We start from the raw sequence: 20,923 nt of genomic DNA on the forward strand, positions 1-20,923 counted from the left end.
TCCATATACCACTCCACTGTACTTCTGTCCTATCCATGACCATAGTCATGTGTTAAAGCCAATTTTTGTGGTTTTGCTAATTTTTAAAATGTACTTTGAGCCAAATAATGAAAGCCACTGCAGTGTAGTGAAACAGATTTAGAGCAGTGGTTCTCAAATTTTAGTGCATATCAGAATCATAAGGAGGAGAGCTGTTAAAACAGTGTGCACTGGTCCCTATCCCCAGTTTTCTGAAGCAAAAACAGGGAGCACAGAAATGTGCATTTCTCGTAAGTTCCCAGGTGATGCTATACGTCTGAGGAACATAGTTTTAACCACTGTTCTAGAGGTAAAGCCTATCTTCCACCAAGAGAAATGGCCTCTCCCTTGCCCCCTGACATCATATGGAGGTAAGTTAATGTTATAATGGGGAAGCAATGGAAGTACCTAAATATACACCCATAGGGAAATGGCTACATGAATTATGTTACATCAATTATGTAATAATGTGCAATCACTAAAACGAGCAGGACAGACCTGTATATATTGAATGGATAGACTATATATAATGAAAGAAGTAAGAGGACAAATGTGGTATATCCATACAATGAAATAGTATTCAGTTACGTAAAGGAATGAAATACTGATACTTGCTACATGTGGATGAACCTTGAGACATTATGCTACATGAAAGAAGTTAGTCACAAAATACCACATATTATATGATTCCATTTATATGAAATATCCAGAATAAGGAAACCAATAGAGGCAGAAAGTAGAGTAGTGGTTGCTTGGGGTTGGAGAAAACGTGAGGATACAAAGGTAATACCTAAAGGGTACAGGGTTTCTTTCTGAGGTGATGAAAATATCCTAAAATTGATTATGGAGATGGTTGTACATTCTCTCTCTGAATATACTAAAAATCACTGAATTATACACTTTTAATGGGTGAATTGTATGGTATGTTAGTAACATCTTAATAAAGCTGTTTAAATAGTAACAGAGCAATATGTATCGTATCCCATCTATTTATAGAAAAATACATAATATGCATCATATACATGATATACATGTATAACGAAAAGTCTGGAAACATTGGGGGGCTGGTGAATGATGTCTTACCTTTTGTGCTCTCTAGCCCTGCACTATTTAATTTGTTTTACAATGGAAATATTTTTGCATATTACCTTTGTAATTAAAAAAATACATAATGGTTGACAAAAGTGTAGTTGAGTCTTAGTACCCTTAGTTCTGTCATGTTTTAGCTCAGCCTTTGTTGGTCCAGGTTGATGGTAAGCACAGCAATGTGAAAGAACCTGAGAGTTTGTATTAAGTAAGACATTCTTTCCTAAACTTTTCTTTTAATGTTCTAATATTTTCTGTGGTGGTATAGAGGTGCCACTCTATGTTGCTTTTAAAAAAACTTTGTATACTCTCTTTAAAAGTCTATTAAAAATTATGTTCTCACAAAAAGAGATTATTAAGTACATGCACTAACAGGGACCGTTCTTCTTTTTGGTATCTAATCTTAGGTGTGTAGTTGTCAAGGGAACAAGGAAGAGAAGTGTTAAATGTGTAAATGCTATCATTGTTTTAAAATTAGCAATCACAGAAACTCCAACATCAAAAAGTATTGAAAGTAGCTATCAAGGGAACAGATCTATGGGGAGAGGATGTCTTAAGAAGTCTCACTCTGGACTACCCATTGCTTAACTGTAGTGGAAAGTTCATGTGTTTAGACCATAACTGGAAGCCTAGTTTACCACTTACCAGCTAGTTATATGACTTTGGGAAAGTAGTTTATCCTCCTTAAACCAGCTTCCTTATCTGTAATATGGGTAAGAGATACGAGGATTAAATGTGACAATTATGGGAAAGTAAAGTGCATAATTCATTTTCCTTCCATTTGAATCAAACAGGGAAGGTGTCAGAGAAAATGTAGCTAATCAGAAGTGATGAGTTTTCCAAATAAATTGTCCATGTGTTGGGTTGCTCTGCTCTAACAGATTAGTCGTTTCCATCCAATAGGTTTTAGCAAACTAGGTTGTCAAAGAAAGTGCCTGGAAAGAATTTTGATACCTAATAGGCTTGGATTCCTAAAACCTTAAACAAATCTCAGGAGAATCCATGATGGAATTAGCACAAATGACTTTTCCTCAAGTAAGGAAGATTAAGTAGGGTTTACTTAAATAGTAATTGGTAAAAAACAAGGATTATTTCATTTTCCTCACTCCTTTCCTACTACTCCAGCTGTGGGTACTTAATGGAAAACTTCCATCCTTTGACTTCATTCTGTTATCCCAGGTTGTCAACATCTTTCTTTTACTATCCCGTCTTATGGTAATTCATTGAATCAAACCCTTTTTAGAAAGTTCATTGCTTAAAATAACAGCTTTATGGAGATAAAATTTATATAACATATAGTCACCAATTTAAAGTATATAATTCAATGATTTTTAATATATTAACAGGGTTTTGCAGATATCACCACAATACATTGTAGAACATTATCATGCCCTCAAAAAAAAAACACCTTGTATCCATTAGCAGTTCCCACTTACTTCCACCCCCTTCCCCAGCCCTAGGCAATCATTAATCTACATGCTGTCTCTGTAGATTTATTCATTCTGAGCATTTCATATAAATGGAATTATAATATGTGGTCTTTTGTGACTAGTTTCTTTTAGTTAACATAATGCTTTTAATGTTCATCCACATTGTAGCATGTATCAGTACTTGACTAGAATAACACTAAATACTTATGACTGAATAATACTCCATTGTATTGATATGTCACTTTTTAAAATTCATTCATCCATTGGTGGACATTTGAGATATTTCAAATTTTTGGCTATTATCAATAATGCAACTGTGAACATTCATATACAGGAGTCTGTGTGGACATGTTTCATTGGTTTTTCATGTATACCTAGGAGTGGAATTGGTGTGTCATATAGTAATTCTATGCCAAATTATTTTTTAAAAGAACTTCAAGAGTGTTTTCTTTTTATTTATTTATTAAAAAAATATTGTTATTCAATTACAGCTGTATGCCCTTTCTCCCCATCCCTCCACCCCACCCCAGCCCAACCCACCTCCCTCCCCCACCTCCACCCTCCCCCTTAATTTTGTCCATGTGTCCTTTATAGTACTTGCTGTAATCCCCTCTTCCCACCGTCCCCACCCCACTCCCCCCTGGCTATTGTTAGATTGTTCTTAACTTCAATGTCTCTGGTTATATTTTGTTCGCTTTTTTCTTCTATTGATTATGTTCCAGTTAAAGGTGAGATCATATGGTATTTGTCCCTCACCGTCTGGCTTATTTCACTTAGCATAATGCTCTCCAGTTCCATCCATGCTGTGGCAAAGGGTAGGAGCTCCTTCTTTCTCTCTGCTGCGTAGAATTCCATTGTGTAAATATACCATAGTTTTTGGATCCACTCGTTTGCTGATGGGCACTTAGGTTGCTTCCAGTACTTGGCTATTGTAAATTGTGCTGCTATGAACATTGGGGTGCACAGGTTCTTTTGGATTGGTGTTTCAGGGTTCTTAGGGTATAATCCCAGCAGGGGAATTGCTGGATCAAAGGGCAGTTCCATTTTTAGTTTTCTGAGGAAATTCCATACTGTTTTCCACAGTGGCCTCACCAGTCTGCATTCCCACCAACAGTGCACTAGGGTTCCCTTTTCTCCGCATCCTCTCCAACATTTGTTTGTTGATTTGTTTATGTTGGCCACTCTGGTGTGAGATGGTACCTCATTGTGGTTTTAATTTGCACCTTCCAGAGTGTTTTCTAAAGTGGCTGCACCATTTTACATTCCCATGGGCAGTATATGAGGATTTCAACTTTTTAATTGTTGTTCAGTTACAGTTGTCCCCATTTTTCCCTCTGTTGCTCTCCCCTGCCCCATCCAACCTCCGGTCCCAAAGATAATCCCCTCCTCATTGGCCTTGTCCATGGCTCCTTTTACATGTTACCTTTCTTTCCCCCGTTCTCCCCATCTTCTATGTGGAATAATACACTGCAGAAAGAAAGGACTCCTACCCTTTGTGACAGCATGGATGGAACAGGAGAACATTATGCTAAGTGAAATAAGCCAGGCAGTGAAAGATAAATACCATATGATCTCACCTATAAGTGGAACCTAATCAACAAAACAAACAAACATGAAAAAAAGAACTAGAGACATAGATTCCAACTTTTTGATTATAGCCATAATAGTAGGTGTGCAGTAGTATCTTGTGGTTTGATTTGTATTTCCCTGATTGCTAATGATGTCGAGCATCTTTTCACTTGTGCTTATGGCCATTTCTATATCATCTTTGAAGAACTGTCTGTTTAGACCCTTTGTCTAGCTTTTAGTTCAGTTATTTATCTTTTTATTATTAAGTTGGAAGATTTCTTTATATATTTTATGTACAAATCCCTTATCGGACACATGATTTATAAACATTTTCTCTCAGCACCTTTGATTTTATATTCCCCGTTGTTCTGCCATAACTCCAATCTTGCCAATCTCTAATCCAGCATCCATTCAGTGATATAATATTTGCTTCTTTTTTACTTTAGTAGAGTTAATAGGACAGATATTTCAAGGCAAATGTCTGGAACATCTGATTTTTCATTATTCTCTCTATATATATTATTCTTTTACACTTTGGTATCTTTGTACCCATTTTCTCATCCTGAAATGCCCTTATTTTATTGTATTTTTTCTGCCTGGTACACCCCTATTCATTCATAATGATCCATCTTAAATGGTAAGTGGTAAAATTGAAATTCTAGTTTTGGCCTAATCTCATGTCCTTCTCACTACAGTTATGCAGTGGGTAATCCTGCAGAGTGAAACTTCTTAAAACAGTCTCTCCCAATGGATCCATTTCCCAGACAGCTACTTTCAATGCCTTTTGAAGCTGGAGTTGTGTGACCCAGACAGAGTTAATGGCTCCTTCAATTCCTCCCTCTTAGTCCTTGTTAATATCACCTTAATATCACTTATCAGTGAGATTCCAAGATCTAGGGTCTAATTTGTTGTTTCTGTATGCCTGTGATGTAGTGCTCGGGTACATGGTAAATGCTTAATAAATGTCTATTATTATTATTGTTATTTATTATTAGCATTGTTATGATAATTAAAAAAGATAATACTTATAAAGAGCCTAGGCCATTACCTGGCACAGAAGAAGCCAGTGCTCTCACTGCTCTAATTGGTATTGTTTGTGGAATAAATGAATTTGGATGGCAGTTATACATCACTTTCATATATACTTGTCTCATTGATACTTAAAACAATGTTGTGAGGGAGAAAATGCAAGAATTATTATGTAGATTAGGAAACAGAAGCTCAGGGTGGTTACGAGGCTTGCCCGAATTACTTAACCAGTAAGTGACAAAAATTAGGACTTGAACATATGTTGTCTGTAAGTTTGTATTTGTATTTCTCCTAATATTGCTCTATACTGTATTTTATCTTTTAAAATATGCTGTATATAAATATTGTTTTTATATAAATATTAAAACATGTATTAGCAAAGGCTAAAAGATAATTTGACATGAATGATATAGTACACATTCTATTATTAATAGAAATAGCAGAATTATGCAGAATGTTTCCTACCTGCTTGCCCTTCTACCCCTTCCCTGCCAAAATTTGAAACAGAGAAACAAACAAAACAGAGAAAAAATGTTAAGTGCCAATTGGAAGCATCCTTGTTTCAGCTGGTGGTAGTGTATATTAATTGTATAATACTTAACCTAGGTGGAAACAAATCATTTCCTGATGATTGGCTATGCTTACTCAAGCCAATAATACCTTGAAAATGCCTCTCTCTCTCTGAATTTCTAGGCTCCTAAATGGCATTTTCTCATTTTAGATTGGGACCTATTATATTGTTCTTCCATATTTTTTTCCATTTTATCTATTTACTTTCTCTGTGCAATTATAGTTTTGAAGTCAGTGAAAGGTATCATTTTATAGCCTCACATTATTATCTATGTAATAGAATGTTAAACAAAGGGATTACCCCCCAGACCTATGCAAATTAACTTGTGTTGCATTCCGGTGGGCTAACTTCATGAAATGCTTATCCTAAGGTAAACATTTGGGTTGCTGATCATGTTATGTCAATAAACTGTACTTGATTTTAAAACTTTATGATCATAATATAAACACGTTTAACAATATTTTGTTATAACATACAGACGATGCATTATAGAATTGTACATTTTAAACTTATATAATGTTATTAACCAGTATCACTGCAATATATTTAATTTTTATTTATTTTTAATGTATTTTTAATTTACCCACTACTACCCTTCACCCCTTTCCCTCAAGTAACCACCATACTATTGTCTGTGTCTATGAGTTTCAGTTTTATATCTTACATATAAATGAAATCATATTGTGTTTAGCCTTTCCTGACTGACTTATTTCACTTAGAATAATATTCTCAAAGTCCATGTTGTTACAAATGGCAGCATTTCATCTACTCTTATGGCTGAGTAGTATTCCATATTATATATGCACCACACCTTCTGTATCCAATTACCTATCGAAGGACACTTTGGTTGTCTCCATGTCTTGGCCACTATGAATAATGCTGCAATGAACATAAGGGTGCATATATCTTTGTAAATAATTGTTTTTGAGTTTTGCAGGTAGATACCCAGAAGAGGGATTGCTGGGTCCTATGGTAATTTTATTTATTTATTTAAATTATTTTTAATTTTTTTTATTAAACATTTAAAAAAATTTTATTGTTATTCAATTACAGTTGTATGCCTTTCCTCCCCATCCCTCCACCTTACCCCAGCCAAACCCACCTCCCTCCCCCACCTCCACCCTCCCCCTTGATTTTGTCCATGTGTCCTTTATAGTAGTTCCTGAAAACCACTCTCCCTACTATCCCCTCCCCACTCCCCTCTGGCTATTGTTAAATTGCTCTTAACTTCAATGTCTCTGGTTATATTTTGTTTGCTTTCTTCTTTTGTTGATTATGTTCCAGTTAAAGGTAAGATCATATGGTATTTGTCCCTCACCGTCTGGCTTATTTCACTTAGCATAATGCTCTCCAGTTCCATCCATGCTGTTGCAAAGGGTATAAGCTCCTTCTTTCTCTCTGCTGTGTAGAATTCCATTGTGTAAATGTACCATAGTTTTAGGATTCACTCATTTGCTGATGGGCACTTAGGTTGCTTCCAGTACTTGGCTATTGTAAATTGTGCTGCTATGAACATTGGGGTGCATAGGTTTTTTTGGATTGGTGATTCAGGGCTCTTAGGGTATAATCCCAGAAGTGGAACTGCTGGGTCAAAGGGCAGTTCCATTTTTAGTTTTCTGAGGAAATTCTATACTGTTTTCCACACTGGCCTCACCAGTCTTCCTCAAAATTGCTGCAGCAATTCGGGGTTGTTTATGGTTCCATATAAATTTCTGAAATGTTTGTTCTCTATCTGTGAAATATGTCATGGGTACTCTAATAGGGATTGCATTGAATCTATAAATTGCTTTGGGTAGTAAGGCCATTTTGGTGATGTTAATTCTTCCAGTCCATGAGCATGGTACATGCTTCCATTTGTTTGTGTCTTCCTTAATTTCTTTCTTCAATGTTGTGTAGTTTTCTGAGTACAGGTCTTTTACCTCCTTGGTTAGGTTTATTCCTAGGTACTTGATTTTTCTTGTTGCTATATCAAATGGGATTTTTTTCCTGATTTCTGTTTCTGCAGTTTCGTTGTTGCTGTACAGGAATGCCTTTGATTTCTGAGTATTGACTTTGTATCCAGCTGTTTTGCCAAATTCATTTATTAGGTCGAGTAGGTTTTTGGTGGAGTCTATAGGGTTTTCCATGTACACTATCATGTCGTCTGCAAACAGTGACAGTTTCATTTCCTCCTTTCCAATTTGGATGCCTTTTATTGCTTTTTCTTGTCTGATTGCTGTGGCTAGGACTTCCAATACTATGTTGAATAGGAGTGGTGAGAGAGGGCATCCTTGTCTTGTTCCTGATCTTAGTGGGAAAGCTCTAAGTTTTTGTCCACTGAGAGTGATGTTGGCTGTAGGTCTCTCATATATGGCCTTTATTATGTTGAGGACTGCTCCCTTTATTCCCACTTTGCTGAGTGCTTTTATCAGAAATGGGTGCTGTATCTTATCAAATGCTTTTTCCGCATCTATTGATATGATCCTGTGATTTTTGTCTTTGCAGTTATTGATGTGATGTATTATGTTTATTGATTTGCGAATATTGTACCATCCTTGCATCCCTGGGATGAATCCCACTTGGTCATGGTGGATGATCTTTTTAATGTATTGCTGGATGCGGTTTGCTAATATTTTGTTGAGAATTTTAGCGTCTATGTTCATCAGCGATATTGGCCTGAAGTTTTCTTTCTTCGTTGTGTCTTTATCTGGTTTTGGGATTAGGATGATGCTGGCTTCATAAAAAGAGTTTGGGAGTCTTCCATCAGTTTGGATTTTTTCGAATAGTCTGTGAAGGATAGGGGTTAGTTCTTCCTTAAATGCTTTGTAGAATTCTCCTGTGAAACCATCTGGTCCAGGGCTTTTGTGTGTTGGGAGTTTTTGATGACTGCTTCAATTTCGTCTGCTGTTATTGGTCTGTTCAGGTTTTCTGCTTCTTCTTCATTCAGTTTTGGAAGATTATATTTTTCTAGAAATCTGTCCATTTCATCTAGGTTTTCAAATTTCTTAGCATACAGTTCTTCGTAGTAATTTCTTACAATCCTTTGTATTGCTGTGGTATCAGTTGTAATCTCTCCTCTTTCATTTCTGATTGTGTTTATTTGGATCCTCTCTCTTTTCTTCTTGATGAGCCCGCTTAAAGGCATGTCAATTTTGTTGACCTTTTCAAAGAACCAGCTCCTGGATTCGTTGATCCTTACAATTGTGCTTTTAGTCTCCATGTCATTTAACTCTGCTCTGATCTTGGTTATTTCCTTCCTTCTGCTTGCTCTGGGCTGTCTTTGTTGTTGTTCCTCAAGTTCTTGAAGGCGTAGGGTTAGGTTGTTTGTTTGAAATGTTTCTGTCTTTTTAAGGTAGGCCTGTATTGCTATGAACTTCCCTCTCAGGACTGCCTTTGCTGTGTCCCATAGGTTTTGGGTTGTTGTGAGTTCATTTTCATTTGTTTCCAGAAAGTTTTTGATTTCTTCCCTCATCTCGTTCTTGACCCATTCATTGTTTAATAGCATGCTATTCAGTCTCCATGATTTTGAGTGTTTTGGGCTTTTTCCTTTGGGGTTGGTTTCTGGTTCCAGTCCCTTGTGGTCAGAGAAAATGCTTGATATGATCCAATTTTCTTGAATTTTTTGAGTCTTGTTTTGTGTCCTATCATGTGGTCTATCTTTGAAAATGTCCCCTGTACATTTGAAAAGAATGTGTATTTAGCTTCGTTGGGATGAAAGGTTGTATATATATCTTTTAATTCCATTTGATCAAGGGCATTTTTCTTTTCTTGTTTTCTTTTTCCAATTTTTAAATTATTTTATTGTTGTTCAGTTGTAGTTGTCTGCATTTTCTCTGCCCCTCTCTACCCTGCCCCAGCCAAACCTACCTCCCTCCCCTGCTTCCACCCTCCCCCTTGGTTTTGTCCATGTGTCCTTTATAGTAGTTCCTGAAAACCCTTCTCCCCACTATCTCTTCCCCTTTCCCTCTGGCTATTGTTAGATTGTTCTTAACTTCAATGTCTCTGGTTATATTTTGTTTGCTTTTTTCTTCTGTTGATTTTGTTCCAGTTGAAGGTGAGACCATATGGTATTTGTCCCTCACCGTGATCTAGGGCATTTTTCAATGCCGTAATATCTTTGGTGATATTTTGTTTGGAAGATATATCCATTTTTGACAGTGCGATGTTAAAATCCCCTAGTATAAGTGTGTTGTTGTCTATATCTTTCTTGAAGTCCTCCAAGATTTTCCTTTTATATTTGGGTGCTCCTATGTTTAGTGCATGTTTATAATGTTTATGTGTTCTTGATGGATTCTTCACTTGAGAATTATGAATTATCTTTCTGTGTCTCTTTTTGTGATTTTTTTTGAAATCTATTTTGTTGGATATAGGTATTGGTACCCCAGCTTTTTTTTCCTGTCCATTTGCATGGAATATTTTTTTCCAACCTTTGACAGTCAATCTGTGTAGGTCTTTTGTTCTGAGGTGGGTCTCTTATAGGCAGCATATGTGCCAGTCATGTTTTCTTATCCATTCAGGTACCCTATGTTTTGACTGGAGCAGTTAATCCATTTACATTTAAGGTTGTTATTATTGATAGGTGCTTATTAACTGCCATTTTACTCCCTTTGTACCTGTGTTCTTTTCTTTCTCACTCTTTTTCTTACTTTTCTTAAGGATTTCCCCTAGCATATCTTGCAGTGCTGGTTTGGTGGAGGTGTATTCATTCAGCCTTTTTTTGTCTGAGAAACTCCTTATTTCACCTTCCATTTTATTTGAGAGCCTTGCTGGGTAAAGTAGTCTTGGTTGCAGGCCTTTGGTTTTCATTACTTGGAATATTGCTTTCCATTCCCTTCTGGCTTGTAGAGTTTCCATTGAGAAGTCAGCTGCTAGCCTTATTGGGGCTCACTTATATGTTACTTCCTGTTTCTCCCTTGCTGCCTTTAAGATTTTCTCTTTGTCTTGGAATTTTGCTGTTTTAATTATGATGTGTCTTGGAGTGGGCCTCTTTGGGTTCCTCTTGCTTGGGACTCTCTGTGTTTTCTGGATTTGTGTGATTTTTCTCTCATCAAATTAGGGAAATTTTCCATCATTACTTTTTCAAACAGGTTTTCTATCCCTTGCTCTTCTTTTCCTCTGGTATCCCTCTTATATGGATATTATTGCGTTTCATGTTGTCTTGTAGTTCCCTTAACCCCTCTTCATTCTTTTTTAGTCTTTTTTTCTTTTCTTGCCCTTTCCAGGAGTTTTTTTCTACCTTGTCCTCCAGGTTGCTGGTTTGATCCTCTACTTCATCGAGCCTGCTTTTGATTCCTTCTACTGTGTTCTTCAATCAGAAATTGTAGTCTTCATTTTCTCTTGGCTGTTGTTGATAGTTTCTATGTCCTTTTTCTTTCTGGTACAGTTCCTTGTAGCTTCCCTCTAGTTTTTGTGATTATCACTGAGCTCATTGAGATTGCTTATAACCATTGTTTTGAACTCAGTATCTGATTGTTGTCTTGCCTCTATTTCATTTAGCATTCTTTCTGAGGATTCCTCCTTTGCTTTGATTTGGGAGTTGTTTCTTTGTCTTCCCATTATTTGTGAGTTTCTTCTTGTTTGCTTCTCCTTCTTAAATTGATCTGCTTTGACTCCCTGTCTTTGTATTGTGAACTCTGTGGTAGGAGACCTGTGTGATTCAGTGGTGCATTCTCCTTGATCTCCTGAACCTGATGCTCTTGGGATGCCCTTTATGCCATTTATGTTGGCTCTCTGGATGTAATTGGGTTTTGATTGTTGTTGAATCATTCCTTGGTGGGTCCTTCCCTCCAGCTGATTGACTGAGGGTCATTGAGCCCACCACATCTTGTATGTCGTTGTGCAGTTGCTGCCAGAAGAAAACCACAAAGTCCAGGAAATAAGCCCACAGCGGCAAAAATATCTCCCCCACCGTAATCCCACCATCAACAGCAAATGAACCAGTATTAATAAGGGTGTAAAGAAATTAATACTATTATAAGAAAGGAGAGAAATAAACTATAGTATAATATCTAGTGACTTAATATGCACAAACTTGATGGACAAGAAATGAATGTTAAAAAGCTATACAGGAAAGACAATATCGCTAATCATGGAGAAGACCACAGTGGATTTTGTCTTAGTACTCTCTAGTATTTACCACTGTTTTTTATTTCTGGATCTGCCTCTGGTGGTGTCAGATGTTGAACCTGTCTGAACTTAGGCAGCCTGCTCTGAGACTGCCAGGGATCTACTGTCTGTGGCTGTCTCCTTCAGTTGTTAATGTAGTCACTCTGCACTCAGCAGTAGGCTTAAGCCCCATAGGGTGGGACAGAATTCCTACTGGGGTGGGGGCTATTGTTTCCCCTCAGGCTGCTGCTGCTCGAAGGGGAGTGGTGTGCCTGAGCAAGATGGTTGCAGCTCTATGGGGGATGACTCAGCAGCAGGATCCTGGTGGCTACTCTCTCAGTTCTCTCCCCAAAGCCTGTGTCTAGTGTTTCCTCTAGCGTCTCTAGTTCATTTTGCCCCCCACTTTGGCTGGGTATCTGCTGTCTATGGCTGACTCCTTCAGTTGTTAATCTAGTCTTTGTGCACTCAGCAGTCAGGCTTAAGCAGCATAGGGCCAGGGCAGAGTCTCTTCTGGGGTCAGGGCTGTTGTTTCCCCTCAGGCTGCTGCTGCTTGTAGGGGAGTGGCCTGCTTGACGGGATGATTGCTGCAGTATAGGGGATGACTCAGCGTCAGGCTGCTCTCTCAGTTCTCTCCCCAAAGATTCTGTCCCCAGTCTCTCCTTAGACGATTCTAGCCCACTCTGCTCTCATCTTTGCTGGAGTCCTGGGTAAGTGGCTGCAAATGAAAATTTGTGCATTGGCCCTTTAAATGGTTCATTGCATCCCCAGCCTTCTGACTCTGGCAGAGAGCAACCCTGCCGCTTTTCTTCACGGGTTGTTCTCTGTGTATTTTTTGGCTCTGGTGCTCTAGGCTGGGAATCCTAGCTTAGGGTTTGGATACCAGACTTCTCAGGGGTATCCAACTAGTTGCTTAATTATCCCTCTGGCGCTGCCACCTGTGGGCACCCAGTCAGCCCTCTCCAGTCTCTACCACACTCCTAACCAGGTGTTATTGCTGAAGGTGATTCTTCTGTGTATCCAAGGTTATAAGGCTTCTCTCTCACTATTGTTCAGTTGTTTGTTCTAGGTGGTTTCTCCACAATTTAGTTGTAATTCCAGATTGGTCCTGGGAGTAGGTTAGTGTGGCTTCCATGTACTCCTCTGCCATCTTGCCTCTCCCTTAGTTTTTGTTTTTATCATTGTCTGATATTGGTAACATGGCCTTGGTGAATGAGTTGGGACTTGTTCCTGCCTCTTAACTTTCCTGATGTGTTTGTGTAGAATTGGTGTTATTTCTTCCTTAAATGTTTGATAGAATCCACCAGTCAAAATTCAATTTTATATATATATATGGCTATTCAGGTTACTTATTTCTTCTAGAGTAATCTTGGGTAGCTGTGCCTTTCAAGGAATTTGTTCATTCCAAGTGAGTTGTCAAATTTTTTGGCATACAGTTTATTATATTTCCTTACTATCCTTTTAATATCTATATAATTTCCAGTACTAACACTTCTGTAAATTCTGGCTTCATAATTTGTGTTTTCTCTCTTTTTCCCCTTAATCATTCTGGCTAGAGTTTTATCAGATGTACAGATCTTCTCAAAGAACCAGTTTTGGTTTTATTGCTTTTTCTCTAATTTTATGTTTTATACTTAAATAATTTCCACTCTGATCTTTATTTCCTTTCTCCTGCTTAATTTCAGATTAATTTGCTCTTCTATTTCTAGTTTTCTAAGGAGGAAACTGAGATCTTTCACCAGACTGGTAATAAATATTCTTTGTTCTTAAATCTGTTTTGTCTCATATTATAGTCATGCCAGGTTTCTTTTAACTGGTTGTTAGCTTGACATCTATTTTGACATCTTTTTACTTTTACTTTTTTAAAATTAATATGCAGTAAAATAGATTTTTGTTGGTCTGTATACTTATGAGTTTTAACAAGTATATGTTTGTGTGGAATTACCACCACAGTTATAATACTGGACTGTTTAATTACCCCAACATATTACCATTGGTAGTCATATTCGTCCCGGCCTCTAAACTCTAGAAAGTACTCATCTGTTTTGTGTCACTGTATTTTTTGTCTTTTTGAGAATATAAGTAGTACCATACAGTCTATAAGTTTTTGAGATTGGCTTCTGTTCACCTAATATCTTTGAGATCTATTTCCTTTGTTGTGTGTATCAATAGTTCATTTCTTTTTATGGTTGAACAGTATTCCATGGTATGGAACTTTTTGTGGTCTCTTTTTCCATACTCCTCAGTCTCCACAATCTCTTGAGTTCTTACCAATTTCCTAGGTCTCTCTTTTTGATCCCCTGGCCTGAAAGCTGGAGCTTTATTTATCCTGGTCTGCTGTGCACTGACCATAACTGAACCCATATCCTGGTCCAAATACAGACAGGTATTCACTGTAGAAGAACTATGCCACTCCTCTGATCAACGATGAAGATTCCTCTCCCTCAGAATTTTGGGCATTCGCCATCCTCACTGTCATCTTGTAGAATTCTCTGGAGATTGGGACTTAAAAGAGAAGAAAAAAAGTAAAATGGATTTTTTTCACTCTCTCTCTGAGCTTTAAGAATCTTCTTTCCTGGGGAGAAAAGGCATACAACTGTAACTGAATAACAATAAAAATTAAAAAAAAAAAAGCAGAAGAATCTTCTTTCCTGCTCTTCAAGCCAGAATTAGAGACTTCTCTGCTCCCAGATAACTGCATCCGGGTTACAGGATGCCTTAAATCTACCCTGGACTGTACTGGTGGGAGAAAGTAGGGGGTAGGGAGGAGTATTCACCTTTAGTTTGGTGGCACTTTGCATTCTGATTTCTTCCCCTATCTGCTATCATTAACACATTTTACATTTACTTTTAAACCTTGTGAGGTAGAATCAGAGCGCCATTTTTTCTAGGTCAAACTTTTCCCTAGTACTAAAACAAATCCATTTGAGTACTCTACCTAAAGCCCCACAATTAGAAAGTTTCCACCCTGTGTTTTGAATAGGAACTATTCTCAGCCCTTTGTGAGCCTTGGAGAGTGTTGCTAGTGTTCCTTGTGTTCCTTGTGGATGTTTCTTTCCTGAGTCAAATGCCCTGATCAGAACTATCCTGAATACTTCAGGGGACTGTTTTTAGATTTATTTCACTTTCTGTGCAGATCTCTCCTCTTGTATTCTTCCCTAAAAACCTAGCTACCTTAGCAGAAAGAAAGGAGCTTCTACCCTTCGTGACAGCATGGATGGAACTGGAGAACATTATGCTAAGTGAAATAAGCCAGGCAGTGAAAGACAGATACCATATGATTTCACCTATAAGGGGACCCTAATCAACAAAACAAACAAGCAAGCAAAATATAACCAGAGACATTGAAATTCAGAACAAACTGACAGTAACCATAAGGGAGCAAGGGGGGAGAAGGAGGAAGGGTCATCAAGGAACATGTATAGAAGACCCATGGACAAAGCCAAAGGGGTATAGGATTAAGGGTAGGAGGTGGGGGTGGCTGGGGTCGGGGGAGTGGTGGGGAGTAAATGCAGACAACTGTACTTGAACAACAATAAAATAATTAAAAAATAAAGAAAATTAAAATTAAGAGAAAATAAATGACACTTAAAAAAAAAAAAAACAAACAAAACTAGCTGCCTTAACCCACTCCCAGCCCCTACCCAGACTCTCAATCCTGGGAAGATACCAGGCTTTGTCTGGGTTCCTACTGCCTGTAACTGGAAACTCCAGGCAATAAGCAATCATGGGGCTCATCTAATTCATTTGTTATCATGCACAGACCCTTCTTCTTCATCCAGTATTAAACTTTTTTCATATATTTTGTCTGGTTTTAAGTTGTTTCAAGCGGTAAAGTAAATCCAGTCCCTGTAACTTCATCTTCACTGGACACAGAAGTGACACCCAAACTACAGGTGCCTGATTATTCTAGAGTTTAGGTTACAGATAGCTTTATAAAGAAGGAAAATTTTTTAAAAATTAATTTATTTTCCAATCACAGATGGTATACAATATTATATTAGAGATTAGACTTTTATATGTCTTAAAAATGATCATCCCAATGAGTCTGGTACCCATCTGACACCATACATGGTCATTACAATATTGTCGACTATATTTTCTATGCTGTACTTTGCATCCCTATGACTTTTTATAACTGGTAATTTGTACTTTTTAATCCCTTTCACCCTTTTCACCCATCTCACCAACACCTCTCCTATCTGGTGACCTTTAATTTGTTCTCTGTTCTCTATGAGTTTGTTTCTATTTAGTTTGTTAATTTGTTTTGTTTTTTAGACTCTACATATAAGTGAAATCATATGGTATTTGTTTTTGTCTGACTTACATCACTTAGCATAATGCCCTAAAAGAGATCAAATTTGAACTAGGCTTAGAAGGAGGGAGGATATTCTACATGGAAAACAATGGCATAAAGTTACTCAAAGGGGAGTAAGTTTGGGTTTTTACCAAATAGTCTGGAGAACAACTTGATAAGATGATTCAGAATACTTAGGGAAATAATGAAAAATAAGGTTGAACAGTTAAGTTGGAGCCAGATTAGAGAAGTCTTTAAAGACTTATATTGTGGAATATCTGAAATTTTTCTGTCTATGTTCTCTTCTAGGATTTTTATGGTGTTGCAACTTATATTTAAGTCATTTATCCATCTTGAATTTTTTTTCTGTATGTGGTGTAATTTGGTGGTTGAGATTAATTTTTTTTTTCCATGTAGCTGTCCAGTTCTCCCAACACCATTTATTGAAGAGGCTATTTTTACTCCATTTTATACTTCTTCCCCCTTTGTTGAATATTAATTAACCTTAGAGACATGGGTTTATTTCTGGACTCTCTATTCTGTTCCATTATATAAGCAGAGACATTGAAATAAAGAACAAACTGACAGTAACCAGAGGGGAGGGGGAGGGCAATAACAGAGGAAAGAAGGGGAAGGGTCATCAAGAAACATGTATAAAGAACCCATGGACAAAGCCACAAGGGGGAAGGATTGAAGGTGGGAGGTGGGGGTAGGTGGGCAGGGTAAAGTGGTGGTGGGAAAATGGAGACAACTGTACTTGAACAACAATAAAAGAAAGAAATTTTAAAACTCCAAGTAGTGTTATATGAAAGCAGAGTTTAATTAATATCAGTATAAACTTTTATATTCAATGTATTTATCTATTTATTTCCAATGTGCATCTGTTTCTTTCCTGTCCACTGAATTAAATGAAGAGCAGTCTTATAAAAAAAACAAAAACAAAAACATAGCAATGGTATTTTTTTTACCTTGTTTGAAACTAGCCCATATGCTATAGAGCATAATACAAGCACTATGAGCCCAGCTTCAGTATTATTTTTCCTTCTTTTATGACCACCAAGACTGGTGTTCTGATCCAGTGGAAAAGGGAATTGAAGGTTATGGTATTGTTTTGATCAAATATATTACAATTACTTAAAGATTGGAGTAAACCCATTCCGTAACTTTGGGGTTTTTTTTTTCATTCCTTAATCTTTGTTCATAAAAAATATTTTAATGTCTGTATTGTGAATGGGGGGACATGGAAAAAATATTTTCATTAATAATTTTTATTCTCCAGATTCACTTTCATTTTTTCCACATTTTTTATTCTTGTCCAAATACAGGTGTCTCCATTTCCACCCCCCCCCATTCCCCCCACCCCAGCCATCCTCACCTCCAACCCTTGATCCTTCTTCCCTTTGGTTTTGTCCATGTGTCCTTCATATATGTTCCTGACAAACCTTCCCCCTTTTCCCCCATTACCCCCTCTCTGGTTACTGTCAGTTCTTAATTTTAATGTCTCTGGTTATGGTGCATTTACACAATGTAGTACTATGCAGCAGAAAGAAAGAAGGAGCTCCTACCCTTTGCGACAGCATGGATGGAACTGGAGAGCGTTATGCTAAGTGAAATAAGCCAGGTGGTGAAAGACAAATACCATGTGATCTCACCTTTAGCTGGAACCTAATCAACAAAACAAACAAGCAAGCAAAATACAACCAAAGACATTGAAATTAAGGATGCACTTTCTTTTTACTACATTTTCTTTTTGAAATTTCACTAATCAAAACTAGATAGAATACACCAATAAATTATTTCCAGTGCAGGATTTAGTGGAAATATTTTCTTATCAGGTTGCTTTTTAATACCTGAGAATGTCAATGTAGCTTTTTTCACAATGGTACTATATTTAATTTGGAAGCTAGTGACCTCCAATAAACTTTTGGTATTAATTATTTGTAGCTAATCTGGTTTTATACTGTAGTTATGTAATATCAATGTATATCCTCTTCTGTTTTAATGTGACTATTTTAAAATTTATGAAACTTATTTAAAATATTCTGTCCTTCAGGGTATTATATATGTACCTACCTGTATTTAATAGCATTTGAAGTTTTGGTACATTGGGTAAATTTAAAGCTTTTTTAAAAAATGCTCAGGTTTTTCCCCCCATCAAAAGGATGTAAAGAAAAAGGCAAAAAACAGAAGATATGGGGAGATTTGCCAAAGAGGAAAACATTAGACTATAGAAATTGAGAATAGACAACAATAACCTCATGAATGAAACCCAACATCCAGAGAAAATAGAAAAATAGAGAACTAAGGTAAAGATTGGGGCAGAAAGAAGTTGAGTTTAAAGCAAGAAACAGTTTTAAAGACACTAAAAAACTAACTGGAAACTTTAAGCAATTTTGTGTAAAATAGAACTGTATTTGTGTATAGTTGACTACCATATGGAAATAGATAGAAATGTGTCTAGAATTGTACACGAGAAATGAGTACAAATTTGGTGGAAGAAATATTATTTTATAATAAAAACACACATTTTAAGTGTTCAGGGTGTCTTCGAGAGTCCTTATAGAGTTAAATAGGGGAAAATATTTATGAGTGAACAATATAAAATAGTTCCCCTTATCCACAGGGCATATGTTTCAAGACCTCTGGTGGATACCTGAAGCCACAGCTAGTACTGAACCCAGTATACACTATCTTTTATTCCTGTACATACATACCTATGATAACGTTTAACTTATAAATTTGGCACAAGTGAGAGGTTAATGACAACTAATAATAAATTACATCAATAGACTATAATAAAAGTTATGTGAATGTAGCCCCCCCCCAAACCGATCTGATAATGGAGATGTCTCCTAGTGACTGACTGATGGATGGAGATCATATACCGGGTGGAGACACTGGACAAAAAGGGATGATTCATGTCCCTCCCAGGCAAAATGAAGCCTAACAGCATGATATTTCATTACACTACTCAGAACAGCGTGCAGTTTAAAACTTATGAATTGTTTATTTCTGGAATTTTCCACTTAATATCGTAAGACTGTGGTTGACTGTGGGTAACTAAAACCATGGAAAGTGAAACCGTGGATAATGGGAGACTACTATATAGAGGGGAGATGAGAATTGTGGAGAAGAATGACCTCCCTTTTCTTTTCTTGTGTGTATTTTCCACAAGATTAGAGTACAGTAGGTCCTGGAATGATGTTGTTTTTTCAACATTGTTCTGTTATAACATTGATGAGATGCCATAGGAACTTTACCCTTGTTTATATTAATTAAACTGTGGTAAAATTGGTTCTATGTTGTTTCACTTTAGTCACAGAACCTATCAACAACTTTAAGTAACAACTTACTGTATAATAAAATTTGTTTAGAGAAATGTCTGCCTCCTTCTCGATTGCTTGACCATCTCATCCCCACCCCCAGTGATAGCATTCACTTTTTCCCAATGCTCATATACATTTAAAAGGCAATCCCCTTATACTTACTTCAATTTTAGACTCCATATATGAATTTGAAAACAGCCACTTCTTGCCTTCTACATGAGAGTATTCCCCTAAAATTAACATCTCCTTTTACATCAATTTTTATAAATAACAAAGAAAGGAGATGATTTAGCAGTGGAAAGTGGAAAACAGCAAGGGTGGGATATATAATGTTTGTGTTTATAAAGGAAAAGGACATTTCTCAAAGATTTGATATTTGTGAACAAAAACATATGTCACTCACTGTTGGATAAAGAAGAATATGAAACATAATCCTGTTCTATTTATATTGTATAAACATTTTTGGAATAAGAATATGTCTCCCTCCAGAGAGAAAGTGGCTGGATCACATTATCTCTTTGAAGTTCCAGTTCTATAGATCCAAGCATTTTATTTAAAAAGCAATTTAAAAATTATGATGAGAAAATGTTTAGACTGAAATTTATATTATATACATATGTGTAAGATCAATATTTCTAAAACTGCATTTTCAGTATGTCATGCCTTTTGCTTCATAAATCCATGAAACAACTTTAAATAAAAGTTTTAGTTGAGGTCATTAAAATATGAAAGGGATAGAATAATCATTGCTGTTAGTTCTTGTGTTACATTATATATTGCATTATTAGAAAGTGATTTGTATGGGTATCTTCATGATTTTTATAACAATACTTTTCCATTTTTGAAACTGCAGACTCAGTATTGCCAAAATCTTCATTTTGTGCCTCATTATTAAGTTGTCTATTATCTTTTTTGGGCAATATACCAGCCTATTATAAAGTTTATGTATTTCATTATCCCCAGAGTAGACCACAGGAACAACTACCTATTTGTTCTGTGATTGCTAGTCTGTTAATTCTCCAGTAGACTTTAGGCATTTCAGGACAATTATGTCTCATGCTGGGGTTCCCTGGGATCTTTTTTTCCAAAGATAATTCAATCCCAAACTTGTAGCTTGAAAGATAATTGATCAAGCAGTACAAAGTACAAGGATGCCTAAAACACAATCCCTAATTCTCAAAGAGATGAAACTCTCTAGTTGGCAGAAAGGAACTCCTGTTCTTGCAACCTACACGGATGCTCTGTACCTTACTTTCTCAAAAGGAAAAAAAAACAACAAGATAAAACAAGAACAAAATGTGTCAGTAAAGTTCTGTAAAAGGACTATTAATAAATATATTATTATGGAAAGAGTGTTAGTCTAACACCCTAATTCAGTACGTGGGAAAATGAAAGTACACGTAGTAATTGTTTTTCTTTTTTTTTTTTTTTTTAATTTTTTTTTTATTGTTATGCAATTACAGTTGTATGCCTTTTCTCCCCATCCCTCTACCCCACCCCAGGTGAACCCACCTCC

General features: G+C 36.6%; 1 protein-coding gene and 1 pseudogene across 6 annotated transcripts in view; one reads left to right on the forward strand and one right to left on the reverse strand.

The window, feature by feature from the left end:
* The window catches only part of KLHL13 (kelch like family member 13), a 231,474-nt gene that overhangs the window by 177,597 nt on the left and 32,954 nt on the right, over positions 1 to 20,923 (forward strand). The window lies entirely within an intron of this gene.
* On the reverse strand, positions 17,049 to 17,181 carry LOC112303541 (small nucleolar RNA SNORA61; annotated as a pseudogene).

The sequence above is a fragment of the Desmodus rotundus genome, chromosome X, assembly GCF_022682495.2.
Source record: "Desmodus rotundus isolate HL8 chromosome X, HLdesRot8A.1, whole genome shotgun sequence".
Classification (NCBI taxonomy): Eukaryota; Metazoa; Chordata; class Mammalia; order Chiroptera; family Phyllostomidae; genus Desmodus; species Desmodus rotundus.